Raw genomic sequence first — 13,963 nt, forward strand, 5'->3', positions numbered from 1 at the left:
TAGCCATCTCCACCAAAGTGCGATTCTTCCTCTCAACCACGCTATTCTGCTAAGGAACGCGTTGGTAGAAAATTGATGCTCAATATCATGTTCAAGATAGAAAGTATCAAAGAGACAGTTCTTAAAATCAGTGCCATTATCGCTGCGAATTGTTTCCAATCACTACTCCAAAACACCTCATCAGTGCCGGTTCCAAAATCTCAACAGTGCCGATTTTGGAACCGGCACTCCATAATTGGCACTGATAGTTGGAGATTGGTGAATATATTGATACTGTCCAGTGTGATGTTATGCCCATGACAATGTGCCATTTGCTGTTGGGAAGGCCTTGGCAATATGATCGTTCATCCCTTCATTATGGACGCACCAACCACTACACTCTCAAGTGGAAAAGCAAAGATTTGTTGTTTAAGCCCATGACCCCTCAGCAAATCATGGCTGAACATTTGCAAAAGAGTTCGGAAGTGAAAGTGGAGAGTGAGCGAGAAAAAGAAAAAAAGAATAATCCGAATGCCACCCACAATTCGGTGAGTGAGAGCCACAAACCAAATGTGAGAGATAAAAAGAAAAGATAGGGAGAGAATCTAGTCATGTTAGCCAGCAAATCTAAAATAAGAAATGTGAGGACTCACCCATATCAAGTACTCTTTGTGCTTGTGTACAAAGATGTATTGCTTTCAGCTAACGGCATAGCATCTCTTCCTAGTACTGTGTCTCATCTTTTGCAGGACTATGAAGATGTGTTTCCAAAGGAAACCCCAGTTGGACTTCCTCCTTTGCGTGGCATTGAACATCAAATCGATCTCATTCTAGGTGCTGCACTACCAAATCGACCACCATATCGCACCAACCCTGAAGAAACAAAGGAGATTTAAAGGCAAGTGCAAGAACTTTTAAATAAAGGTTATGTACGTAAAAGTTTAAGTCCTTGTGCTGTTCCTGTGATCTTGATGCCAAAGAAAGATGGTTCATGGAGGATGTGTGTAGATTGTAGAGCCATCAACAATATCACTGTTCGCTATCGTCACCCTATTTCTAGGCTAGATGATATGCTAGATGAGTTGAGTGATTCCATAATATTCACTAAAATTGATTTGAGAAGTGGTTACCATCAAATAAGAATGAAAATTGGCGATGAATGGAAAACTGCTTTCAAAACAAAGTTTGGATTGTATGAATGGTTAGTTATGCCTTTTGCTTTGACTAATGCTCCTAGCACATTCATGAGATTAATGAACCATGTCTTGAGATCTTTCATTGGTAAATTTGTTGTGGTTTACATTGATGATATCCTAATTTACAGCAAGTCTTTTAAGGAGCATGTTGATCATCTTCGGCAAGTCTTGGGTGTGCTTAGAAAAGAAAGATTATTCGCTAACCTTGAGAAGTGCACCTTTTGTACAGAACAGGTTGTGTTTCTTGGCTTTGTTGTTTCAGGAAAGGGGATTGAAGTGGATGAATTAAAGGTGAAGGCAATCAAGGATTGGCCAACGCCTGTGAATATAAGCCACGTAAGAAGTTTTCATAGTCTTGCTGGTTTTTATAGGAGATTTGTGAGATATTTCAGTACCCTAGCTGCACCCTTGAATGAATTGACAAAGAAAGGTGTTGCATTTGAATGGGGAGAATCACAAGAACATGCTTTTCAAGAACTAAAGAAATGTTTGACCAAAGCACCTTTACTAATTTTACCTGATTTCACTAAAACTTTTGAAGTTGAATGTGATGCTAGTGGAATTGGTATAGGAGGTGTGCTCATGCAAGAAGGAAAACATGTAGCATATTTCAGTGAAAAATTAGGAGGTGCACAACTGAATTATTCCGTGTATGATAAAGAGTTGTATGCTTTGGTTCGAGTACTTGAAACTTGGCAACATTACTTGTAGCCAAAAGAATTTGTTATTCATTCAGATCATGAGGCTTTAAAGTACTTGAAGGGTTAAGCTAAACAGAACCGTAGACATGCCAAGTGGGTTGAGTTCATAGAAACTTTCCCATATATTGTGAGATGCAAGAAAGGTAAGGACAATCTTGTGGCTGATGCTTTGTCTCGTAAAAATATCTTGTTGAATCAACTAGAGGTGAAGGTGCCTGGCCTAGAGAGTTTGAAAGATTTGTATGGTAGAGACTCTGAATTTTCAGAACCATATACGCACTATAAAAATGGGAAAGGATGGGAGAAATATCACTTGCATGATGGGTTCTTGTTTCGAGCTAACAAGTTGTGTGTTCCAAATTCTTCGGTTAGACTCTTGTTGTTGCAGGAAACACATGCAGGTGGATTGATGGGTCACTTTGGACGTGATAAGACCTATGAGCTGCTGACCGACCATTTCTATTGGCCAAAGATGAGAAGAGATGTTGAGAGATTTGTGTAGCGCTGCGTCACATGCCACAAAGCTAAGTCAAAACTGAACCCCCATGGTTTATATATTCCACTTCCTGTTCCGAGTGTTCCCTGGGAGGACATTAGTATGGATTTTGTGTTGGGATTACCTAGAACTAAGAGGGGAAGGGATTTCATTTTTGTTGTTGTTGATAGATTCTCAAATATGGCGCATTTTATACCGTGTCATAAAAGCGATGATGCTTCCCATATAGCAAATCTGTTTTTCAGGGAAATTGTGAGATTACATGGGATGCCAAAGACAATTGTTTCAGATCGTGACACGAAATTTTTGAGCTACTTTTGGAAGACGTTGTGGGCAAAACATGGAACAAAGTTGTTGTTTTCCACAACATGTCACCCACAAACGGATGAGCAAACTGAGGCGGTGAATAGAACACTTTCAATGCTACTGCGAACGATGATCAAGAAGAACTTGAAAGAGTGGGAACAATGCTTACCACATGTGAAATTTGCTTATAACAGGGCAGTACACTCTACCAATATAAGACAAGAAAATATTCATCTCTAACAACATATAACTCCACCTGCAGTTAGTCCAATTTGAAATCCTCAGTTCAAAGCACATCTCAGAAAATTCATGAATGTCAGATAATCCAACGCACACTCCTCCTGAGCGCCGAACCATCCGGCGTGTACAACTTAGCAGACTCCTCCATCCAGAATTCTCTTTGGCAAGAAATAGTCCGGCAATCTTCCAGTGTACACGCCAGACCAACCGACATGTACAAGTCTACCAGAGCCAATTTGCAACCTCTCTACAAGAAAAGCTACGGCGTTCACTGCCCAACGCCGGACCATTTGGTGTGTACTTCAAGTTTTGCCTTCGGCTTAAAATCCTCTAGCGTGTACTCAGTCTGAACGCTGGACCATCCGACATGTATAATTTTTCTGGACTCGGAGATAGACATGCCAACTCGATTTTCTCTACAACTTTGATTAATCATGATCATAATTGCAATCCAAAAAATTCATCTCTAACAACATATAACTCCACATGCAGTTAGTCCAATTTGAAATCCTTAGTTCAAAGTACATCTCAGAAAATTCATGAACGTCAGATAATCCAACGCACACTCCTCCTGAGCGCCGGACCATCCGGCGTGTACAACTCAGCAGACTCCTCCATCCAGAATTCTCTTTTGCAAGAAATAGTCCGGCAATCTTCCAGTGTACACTCCAGACCAACCAACATGTACAAGTCCACCAGAGCCGATTTGCAACCTCTCTACAAGAAAAGCTACGGCGTTCACTGATGCCCAACGCCGGACCATTTGGTGTGTACTTCAAGTTTTGCCTTCGGCTTAAAATCCTCTAGCGTGTACTCAGTCTGAACGTCGGACCATTCGACATGTATAATTTTCCTGGACTCGGAGATAGACATGATTTTCTCTTCAACTTTGATTAATCATGATCATAATTGCAATCCAAAAATCATCAAACCAAATCAACACACTTGTTAATCACTCATCACATATAAGCCAAGACACATTTCCACTTGGTTTCTCAGATGCGATCATTGGGAATAATTCAAAATAATGAAAGGATAGTTCAGCATGCTCTCGATGATTATGCAAAGCTTTTTGGTCAGCCACTATCAGCAGCTCATATACATGCTTTAGCTGCTCTTTTTGGATGGGCCCCTTCTGAGTTTATAGCACCAGATATTGGGGGTATCTCCACTTCTCTGTAAAGATGTGTTCTTTGGTCGTACTTTTTGTTTAGAGATCATGAATCCATCTTGCATTCTTGTTTGGAATGTCCGTACTTTTTGTTTAGAGATCATGAATCCATCCTGCATTCTTGTTTGGAATGTCCATGGTTTGAATTTGACCGCGAGACAAGATTCAGTTCGGGTAATGGTTGACACCGCCAAAGTGGACATTGTGTGTTTTTAGGAAACTAAAATGGAGATCATTACATAGTGCCTTATGTTATCCATGTTGAGGCCAAATTTGCAACTATGTTTACCTACCTTCAGCTGGTCTGCGAGGAGGAGTTCTGATAGCCTAGAGGGACAAAATTGGCCAAGCTCATGCAACACGGGTGGACTCTTTTTCAGCTTCTGTGCAATTCAGCTCGGTGGAGGGTCAATCTTGGTGGCTAACGTGTGTATATGGTCCTCAAGAACAGCAGATAAGCTCCTCTTCCTACAAGAGTTAAGAGATATTCATGCTCACTGTCCAGGCCCATGGGTGGTAGCAGGTGATTTCAATCTTATTTACCGAGCGAAGGACAAGAATAATACAAACCTCAACCAAGCAATGATGGGTCATTTTCACCGGTGCCTCGTTGATACGGCACTCAAAGAAATCCCGTTACTTGGCCGCAAATTTACACGGTCAAATGAAAGGGACTCTCCAACTTCGGTTAAACTCGACCGTGTATTCTACTATGGAATGGGAGCAGTTGTTCCCGAGCTGTATTCTACAAAGTGCTGCAACAGAAGACTTTGATCACTGCCCCTTGCTGCTCGGTTTACAGGTTAATGTTCCAGGCAAGGGACACTTCCATTTTGAGGCATTTTGGCCAAAGGTTGAAGGATTTATGGGGAAGTATCACATGCTTGGTCAGAGGTACAGCTGCGGCATTGCCCAAATGAGACCCTGTCAGTCAAGTCCAAAGCTCTTGCCAGGGCTTTACAGAGTTGGAGCCAAAAGAAAGTAGGGCATGTTAAAACACAGCTCATGTTGGCCAAGGAAATATTACATCCATTAGAGATTGCATAGGACTCAAGAGTTCTTTCTAGTGAGGAATCTTGGTTGTGATGTCTTCTCAAGAAGCACACTCTTGCTCTGGCTTCTTTGCTACACACTATTGCGAGATTATGCTCCCGAATAGGGTGGATCAAGGAGGGTGATGCCAACATCATGTTGTTCCAGTTACATGCGCGTCACCGGAAGAGGAAGAATTTCATACCCAAGTTACGTAATGGGAAGTAGACTCTAATCAGCCACGAGGATAAAGCGCAGGCTGTCTTTGTTTTTTATTCGAACCATCATGGTTCGGTGGATCAGCAGGCTGTCACAATTGATTTGGAGGAACTGCAATTGCAACAGCATGGGCTGGAGTCCCTTGATGCTCCTATTACAGAAGAAGTATGGGCTACCATTAAACATTTGCCTCCAGACAAAGCCCCGAGTCCAGATGGTTTTACGAGACATTTTTACAAATTTTGTTGGCCATTCATCAAGGATGATGTAATGGCAGTGATTTCTGCAATCTATGGAGGGAATTATAGGAACTTGTGGATGCAGAATTCGGCTTATTTAACATTGATCCCAAATATGGATGATGTAGTACAGGTTGGACATATCTAATGTATTTGACTCCGTCTCTTGGTCGTTCTTATTGGAAGTAATGCGCCATGTGGGTTTTGGCCATGTCTGGAGGAGGATAATATGTGGTTTGCTGGTCTCTTGATCCACTAAGGTTTTACTTAATGGTATTCAGGAGATGAAATTAACCATTAACATGGATTGAGACCGGTCGAGACCACCTCTGTTGAGACCGGCTCAAGAAACAAACCAATCTCATCTATGTGTTGAGCCCAGGAATCAATCCCAACACATAGTGACTTTATTGATGATAATCATTATAATATTCATACTTAATCAAATTAACTGTCTTACAAAAGTGACTTTCAAGGGTCGAAGAATCAAATAAACTGCAGCGAAACTAAATGAACTACGAAGACTCTAATCCTTTACGACCCTTCCACATGCATCATCGATGTAGAAAGCATCTTAGAACTATCCACTTTTAGCGTATTCCTCGATACCTTCTCCAACTGAGTGTTTGATGATAGCAAGAGTGAGCACTTGTCGTACTCAGCAAGTTGTGAAGGAAATAGTATGCATATGAAGGCTTGGCAAAAATAAGGCTAATATGGCTCTATTGCATAAATCAGCATTTAAGTAAAAATATTTGAAAATCGATAATAATTAAGTGAATAACAAACCATCTCAAGATTCCATCCATTTTGAGTTAACCAACTAATCAACACCTCAAATAAAGTTCCATCCACTAAGGTTGAACCCTCAATCATACTTCCCACTACTATGATTGACCATCCTCAACTATGATTCCCACCATCACAGTTGACCCGGCTAACCAAAACATCAAGTTATAACCATGGTAGGTTTTCAATGCCGCTCATGACCATGCGCACGATTGAATATTTAGTTTTAACTCTGCAGAGGTTGTACTTTATCCACAAGATGTTTCATCCCATTTTGTGGAGTATCCGTTGACCGATAGAGAACTCTTACATACTACCAAGGTGTGCGCTAGGAATCCACTACAAAGCCTTTACAATGCCCCCTCTCAGCACATGTCTACCCACTAAGGTTTCACTGTCGTGTGATTCCACCTCAACAACGAAAGCCCCTTCTTGCGCCTTTTGAATCCCAAGACATCATCCATTCACTACTCTTATGCCTAGTCTACACTATGCTGAGAGTAAGCAAATTACTTGGCTAGGTCCATCCCATTCCAGGCTTGTGGTTGTACTATAAACACAGAAAGATCACTCCCCGAACGTAGATTTGAGCAAGACTACCACTTTCCCAACCATACATCTCATCATACAACCTGCTCAAATCCCTATACTATGTTGCTACCAAAATTATTTCATTATATTTTATCATTGTTGCATAGGACCATTATCAAGTTCATGGAACAGTTTTCATGATTTTCATCCAAAAGCAAAGCTAAGCATGATCTACTCATCCATAACCCAAAACCATATTATGATGACAAGGATGCTAAGGGAAAAACTAGAGTAAAGCCTAACACTTGGGATTCCGAACAAAATTATTAGCATACATGTTTGTAAAACAAAAAAATTTAAAAATTGGATAAAAAAGAACAAGAACACAACTTGCTTTCACTAAACTCAGTTGGGTCCTCAAAATCTTGATCATGCAGACCTTCTAGCTTCTCCTGAATGTTGGAGTCTACTTGCAACATACACGGAAAAACAACAACACATAAACACTAAGATCCAAAAGGAACCAAATATCACACAACAAACATCATCATCACAAGATTACACTATTCTGGACAATTCGGTGAAAGAATGGGTCTGAACAGAGCTACGATTTATAAGTTATGATATTCTAAAGATTAAAACACGAATGTAAAGATTATCTACAGATGAAATTATGTTGCTAGGAATTTTCTTGGATTTTTCCAAAGCCATCTATGATTTTTTTGGGATTTTTCTAGAATTCTCTAGCATTTATTTGAATTATAAAACTATTTAAAACTATTAAACAGAATTAAATATACCTATAAAACATTATTAAACATTTGCAGCAATTAATTTACTAATTATTATTATTAGTAGTAGAATTATTTTTACATTAGAATACTATTTATTGCATAATATATACTATTTATGATGTCATCACAACAATTAAAGCAACTAAAAAGAAAAGAAAAGCTAACATGCCTGCTGACTCAGCGATCTATGTTGACATGGCATGACACGTCGAATGCATGTGTCTACGTGGCTACCACATCATCGGCTGACTGGGTTAAAACCCGAAGGGGTATGGCCGATCTAATCTCAACCGTTGGTTCCAGATCAGACGACTCACAGCACTCGGCTCTCATCTAAATGGTAGTACAGCGGCGAAGATAGCTTCCACGGCGGCGCATCGCAAAACCCTCGCCGAAACGGCGCTCCAATTACCTAAACTCGAACCACGAGCGGCGGAACAGGAACACATGCTCACGGTGAACTCACCTAGACTCTTGTTGAAGCTCAGGGAAGACTCTAGCTAGGTCAGCGACGGTTCTCCTTGGTCGGTGCCATGGATGAAGCTCCGGCGACAATCGGCGATCAAGCTTGCCTCTAGAAGCTTCCTTGCACTCCTGCGGTGCTAGCAAAACCCTCAGCGGTGGCAATTAGCTACGGCAACCAAGATCGACAGTGGCGGCTTTCTTCTCTAACACGATGGTGGATAAAGCTATGAGGCGGCTCTCGAGCTCTAAAACTGATGGTAGCTTTGGGATGCTCTAGGGAAGAGGTCTTAGGTGCGTTATATACTCATAAGAGATAGGTCTCGTGGGTGATTCGGACTCGATTTGAATGGCGATGGGGTTGACTTGAACTCAAATCCATTGAAGATAAGGCGTCCTTGGCCGTGATTCTTGCTTATCTGTAGCTGGCGAGCTTCTAGAAGACCTTCTCCTTCATACGTGCATTGGTTTTGCTCCTTGGCCCGTGGATGGCTTGGATTTCTCCGGTGGCACTTCTCGACGGTGTGAGAGATCGATGGAGAGGGGGAGCTGGAGGTTGAGGATGACTGGGTTAGCCGAACAAACAAGATGGGCTGCGGCCTAGAGGAAGGAGAAGAGAGGGTAATGGCTGGGCTAGTTGGATCGGGCCAAAACTGAGAGAAGAGAGGGAAGAGAGGTGGGCTTCGGCCTATTTCATTCTAAAAGATTTTCTATTTCAAAACTATTTTCTCTCATCTATATACACATGTATTCTTATACATATAGTGTATAAACCACATATTTATCTTATATTGGCTTAGAAAAACAAACAATCAATCAAGTAATCAAACATATATACATATATACAAATAAGAATTATTTAGCTTAGCAAATTCTTTTATTTCCTTGGAAAAGTTTTATATTTTCTTGGTTTTAGGATTTTGTGATGTTACAAAACCTACCCCCCCCCCCCCCCCGCCTTAAAGAAATCTTGTCCCCGAGATTCGGATTGTTCTCCAAACAAGTGAGGAGACTTTGCCTTTTGCTATTCTTATTCCTAGGTTGTTTCATCCTCAGTATGGTGACTCCACTGAAGTTTGCACATACGTATGACCTTTCTCCGAGTCACTCACTCTGCTATTTCTAGAATCTTGACTGGGTATTCCGCATAAGTCAATTCCTCTTGCGGTTCCACTTCTTCCAAAGGTAACTATTCCTCTGGCACTCGCAAACACTTCTTTAAATATGATATGTGAAACACATCATGCACATCTGCCAGCTTGGGCAGCAATTCCAACTGGTAGGCCACTTCTCCATGTCTAGCACTTATTCTGAATGGTCCAATGTACATAGGTGCCAACTTTCCTCTAACCTTAAAACGGCGAAGTCCTCTTAGAGGCGAGACCTTGAGATACACATAATCTCCAACCTTGAAAGTTAACTCTCGGTGTCGGTTATCCGCAAAACTCTTCTGTCTGGATTAGGCTATCTTTAACTTTTCTTGTATTGCCTTGACTTGCTCCTCATCTTCCTTGAGTATTTTCGATTCAAACACTTGACCTTCTCCAGTCTCACTCTAATGCAGGGGTGTTCTACACTTCATTCCATATAATGCCTCGAACGAGGTCATCTGTAAACTGGACTGATAACTATTGTTATATGAAAATTCTGCATACAGCAAGTTCTTGTCCCAACTGTTGTGATTTTGAAGAGCACAAGCTCTCGACATATCCTCAAGTATCTAATTTATTCTTTATGTTTATCCATCTATCTGTGGGTGATATGCCGAGCTGAAACTCAACTTTGTGTCTAACGATTCATGAAGTTTCTGCCAAAACATTGAGGTAAATTGGGTTCCTCAATCCGACACTATTCTCTTCGGAACTCCGTTTAAACATACAATCCTGGACATATATAGCTATGCTAACTTATCTCCTTTACATGTTGTTTTAACTAGGATAAACTGAGCTACCTTCGTGAGACAATCCACAATGACCCATATTGAATCATAGCCTGATTGGGTATGAGGTAAATCGACTATAATTTATCCCAATTTCTTCCCACTTCCATTCTGGTATCTTCAGAGGCTATAGCAGCCCTGCTGGTTTCTGATGTTCTGCTTTCACACGCTAACGTACATCTGTAACACCCAGCTTAAAAGGAACAAAATCAGGTACAACATATGTATGCAAGGATCAAGTTTTCATACATACGTTACATCATCAGTGTATCTTCACAGTGTCATTATTACAATAACGTTATAACTTATTATAAAAGAACCCGAGGGTATAGAAGAAAACACAGCAAAAAAGAAAACTCCAGCGCCAGAGGGGCTTCCATCTTCCACAGGCATCAACCGGGGGCACAGCAGCCTAGAAAAGGAACTCCATGTCAAAGTTGTCTTCATCGAAGGATGCAGCTTCATTGACGGCTTCTAAACAGCAGAAGGATGCAAGAAAGGGGAGCAACGGGTGTGACTATATAATATACTCTGCAAGTGTAGGAAAATCATGTTATGAGGCATAAGTCGAGAGAAGGTTAGACACTGGTCAACTACACTAAGCAACTATAACCTATAACTCCAACAACAGACCCCTTGTTTACTAAGTGTGAGGACACAACTAAAATAAGAAGAACAACTTATCAGATTCTATCCGACTACAAAAACTCACCAGGTAATTCCATTACTTGGCTACCCGACCATCTGTACCAAAAACCCTGATCCCAACTAATCAGGAAGAAGTCCAAGCCCGCTCTTGACCGGGAGCATAGCCGATCGATCAGTTTAATACTCTACAGAGTTTGCACAGCTTTCCCCATGAGTTATGATTCTCGTGATGCTTCACACTTTCGAGATGTGGAGTCGGGGTCTCACTACAAAGCCTTTACAAAGCTCTCACTGACTTGTAGGCACCCACTAAGGTTTCACTGCTAACAGTGATTCTATCACTGTAGAAGCCTCCTCTTGTGCCACTCAACCATCTACTTGTGCCCACAGAGTCAAAGGGGTGGCTAATTAGTTGGCCAGACCGTACCCATATCAACCCCATGGTTGTGCGGTTTAACTTGGTTACAGGTTTCAAGAACTGGTCCTTAGGACCCCACACAGGAACAACCACAAACCAATTGTGCATTACCCGCACACGTGCATTGCCGCACCATCATCCCACAATCATCCTGTTAGGATCCCAATACCATGTTGCTACAAAATTACTAGACCTGATTTTTGTTGCATAAACATTAGTCAAGTTTAACATTTACTCCAACTATGACAGCAACTAGCACATCTACCCTTCATACCCAAAGACTCATCAATGGCAACAAAGATAATCATACAAAAGCTAGTAAACCCTAACATGAGATTCCAATTTAGACAAGCATACAATGAAGGATAAATAACTACATATAAATCCTAAAATAGGAGTAAGATGTTCAAGGACACTTGCCTTCAGCTGAGGTTTCACGAACTGATCACCTCCTAATCGACACACCGGAAAAGCATACAAAGGAAACTACTAAGAACTGTACACAAAAACACTACTAAAACTATGTAATAACTCTATAAAAAGATTCTACACGTCTCTACGAGAATTTGAGCGCTAAAATAGCCCAAATCGTAGCTACAAGCAAAACTTTATAAGTTTTTGAAGTTATAGGGCTTTACTGCAAATTTTACTTAATTTCAGAGAATAAACCTATTAATTTTTATACTAAAAACCTTGTTTATTGCGCTTGCTGATGTCATAAATCAGAATTGAAATATTTTTGTTAAAGAAAAACCATGTGGACCAAGTCCACACTGTTGTGAACCCAAGGAAGGCCCTCGGTCCACGAGTCCACCATGGACCAGCAACACCGGTGTCACACCCGGTTTTAACGGCCAAAATCAGATGCGGCTTATGTGTGTCCAGGATGTTCAACACACATAAGGACCTCACAGGTGAAGTAACAAAAGCAATACTTCTATTAAATAAACGTTAAACTCTTACAACAATTGACATATATTGTCTTCTATGAAGATATCTGCAGCGGAACAGAAGCACTGGTGCCCAACAACACCGCAGGCAACCGACCTGGAGACACGCGCCTAGAACGTCACAACCTCGTCTTCATAGTCTTCAACATCTTCACTCACTGAGCAGCAACATACATGTCGCATGGTGTAGGGAAAATAGCAAGTGTGAGCACATGACGCGCTCAGCAAGTGTGGGAAAGATAATGATATGCAGGCTTATATCAAGAGTAGGCTAACACATGGTATATTTGCGTAAATGCGAGTAACGAAAACATATTTGGACTCAAAAGCATTAAGCAATTATTAAGTGAATGTAACTCATATAGTCCAACACACAGCATACAAGGCTCCCCACCTTACACACCAAAACCATCTAGTACTCCCTGTACTATAACCAAAACCATCTAGTACTCCCTGTACCAGAACCAAAACCATCTAGTACTCCCTGTACTAGAACCATTACCACAACCATCTAGTACTCCTTGTACCAGAACCATAACCACAACCAAACTCATAACCACAACCCACTAATCATGTGAGGATCCAAGTCTCTCATATCCGTGAGCATGGCTGTTATAACAGTCTTACACTCTGCAGAGGTTGTCCAGCTTTCCCCACGAGTCAGTGAATTCCATGTTGCTATGTTCGCGAAACACTTAACACACGCCAGTGGTGTGCCACCAAGAATCACTGTATGACACTTTTCACTAACCAGAGACTAATCCAATATGTGTCTACCCACTAGGTTTCACCACCAGGCTTTACGCAAGCTAAGCTCCTACCCAGAAGCCCCCTTTTGTGCTTACCCAACACACACTGGATAGACTCTAATCAGTATGTCACGCCTTACCCATATCAGCCTTGTGGTTGGTACGTTACTTCTTGGGTTGTCGCTCCACGAACGGATCTTTACTTAGGTTACTTGAGCAAACACTAAACCCACATCATAACCATGACAACCATCAAAACTACTTTACTCAAGGCCTAAGGTTCCATGTTGCTAGACCATTAACACATTAACGACCATTATTGTATATGTTCATTAGTCAAGATCATGACACTTCTTAACATCCCAAAAGCATGGCTAAGCAATCTACCCATAAAAGACACCTAACCATAAACCATCTAGGTTTCCAAGGGATGATAAGGGAAAATCTAGGGAAAAACCCTAACATAGGTGACTACCCATCATATTGACACTGCATGCAATTTTGTAAAACAAAATATTTAAAAACATAGGTTCAATATGATCAAGGACACTTGCCTTTTACCCAATGCTGCTCAGTGTTGTCGAAATCTTGGTCTTGAAGTCCCTCGAACTGCTCCGGAATGTTATTGACTAATCGCGAGAACTACCGACAAACAACACAAAGCAAACACTAAGAACAACATACCAAACATCATTAAAACACTTTTAAAACACTATGGTTGGATAGGGATGATTTTAGAAACATTTAGATGTAAGAATCACCTAAATCGGAGTTAAGATGAAAAGAGAACAGCTTTCGGGAGATGGATTAGGCTGAAAAGGAAAAACTAGTTTACTGGAGTTATCTTCCTATGGGAAAAGAGTTTATTGTGCAATCACCGTGTCAGGCTTGACAACATCCTTACGCAAGATTCAAGAAGTGTAAGGCAGACTAGACTTCGCTGACTAGGCTAAAGAGACTGATGTGGTGCTGACTTGGTATACTATACAAGTAACATCTTAGATTAAAGAAGGGATACGCGGAGATCTAGCATCGACCACCTATGATGGATCAAAAAGGCCAAAGGTTGCGCTTCTAGGTTAAGGATACTATTAGTGACTCTAT

Source organism: Phragmites australis, chromosome 13 (assembly GCF_958298935.1).
Source record: "Phragmites australis chromosome 13, lpPhrAust1.1, whole genome shotgun sequence".
Taxonomy (NCBI): domain Eukaryota; kingdom Viridiplantae; phylum Streptophyta; class Magnoliopsida; order Poales; family Poaceae; genus Phragmites; species Phragmites australis.